Genomic DNA, 777 nt, shown 5'->3' on the forward strand with positions numbered 1-777 from the left:
GGGGGGGGGGTGAATAGGCGCTTTAAAATAATTACGGTTTAGGCTTGAACAAATGCGGAATAAACCTAGCGGTTAATTTGTCAAGAACAAAACCTACAACAACTAGGCTCACCTATGTGTACCAACAACTTATGCTAAGCAAGATAAGTAACTATGTGATAGCAAGATATATGACAAAGAACAATATGGCTATCACAAAGTAAAGTGCATAAGTAAAGGGCTCGGGTAAGAGATAACCGAGGCACGCGGAGACGACGATGTATCCCGAAGTTCACACCCTCGCGGATGCTAATCTCCGTTTGGAGCGGTGTGGAGGCACAATGCTCCCCAAGAAGCCACTAGGGCCACCGTAATCTCCTCACGCCCTCGCACAATGCAAGATGCCGTGATTCCACTAAGGGACCCTTGAGGGCGGTCACCGAACCCGTACACTTTGGCAACCCTTGGGGGTGGTCGCCAGTACCCGTCAAATTGCTCGGGGCGATCTCCACAACCTAATTGGAGACCCCAACGCTTCCTAGAGCTTTACACCACAATGATTGAGCTCCGAACAACTCCAACCGTCTAGGGCGCCAAGGCACCCAAGAGGAACAAGCTCTAGGGTGTCCAAACACCCAAGAGTAACAAGCTCAAGGGTACCAAGCACCCCAAGAGTAATAAGCTTCTCAACTTGTAACTTCCACGTATCACGTGGAGAACTCAAACCGATGCACCAAATACAATGGCAAGGGCACACGGAGTGACCAAGTCCTTCTCTCTCAAATCCCACCAAAGCAA

The sequence above is a fragment of the Triticum dicoccoides genome, chromosome 1B (assembly GCF_002162155.2).
Source record: "Triticum dicoccoides isolate Atlit2015 ecotype Zavitan chromosome 1B, WEW_v2.0, whole genome shotgun sequence".
Taxonomy (NCBI): Eukaryota; Viridiplantae; Streptophyta; class Magnoliopsida; order Poales; family Poaceae; genus Triticum; species Triticum dicoccoides.